Genomic DNA, 576 nt, shown 5'->3' with positions numbered 1-576 from the left:
GTAAGTACTTCAGCAGGTGACATCCCGGGCTCTGCCTCAGCTCATAGGATGGGTCCCTAAACTGGATTGTAGGAAGATCTAAGATGATATCTCACAGATAAGTAGGATTTAGCCAAATGAAAAGGATGCAGACAGAGGGAACAGAATGTGTGGGGCCCAAAGGCAAGAAAGCTGTGGGGCAAGAGGAGTAATGTGAAAATAGGTTGGTCTGGCTGGGGTGTTATGTGCTGGAGCATTGAGTGATGGTGCGAGGTGATGGCCTCACTTCTCCTTTCTGTTAAAAAGTATGTTGTCGTAAAAAGGTGAAATGATTGTATTATTAATTGAGATTGTCTGTGGATTGCTGTCACTTTCTAGCTATATAATTTTGAGTGAGTTACTTTATTAACTAAAACTCAGTTAATTTTCTCATCCATGAGATGAGAATAATAGTCCTACCTCATGTGATTGTTGTGAAGAATGAATGAGATGATGCTCATAAAGCTCTAGTGAAGTGCTTGGGATGTAGTCAGTGCTCAGTAAAAATCAGCTGCCCTGGTGACGATGTGAGGGTGGTCAGGGTGGTGATTTTGTTGC

The 576-nt window shown here is 42.4% G+C and overlaps 1 protein-coding gene across 18 annotated transcripts in view; it reads left to right on the top strand.

The window, feature by feature from the left end:
• Positions 1-576, top strand: part of ERC1 (ELKS/RAB6-interacting/CAST family member 1) — a 295,017-nt gene that overhangs the window by 9,823 nt on the left and 284,618 nt on the right. The window lies entirely within an intron of this gene.

This window comes from Camelus bactrianus, chromosome 34 (assembly GCF_048773025.1).
Source record: "Camelus bactrianus isolate YW-2024 breed Bactrian camel chromosome 34, ASM4877302v1, whole genome shotgun sequence".
NCBI classification, from domain to species: domain Eukaryota; kingdom Metazoa; phylum Chordata; class Mammalia; order Artiodactyla; family Camelidae; genus Camelus; species Camelus bactrianus.
This window is presented reverse-complemented; position numbering and strand designations above follow the sequence as displayed.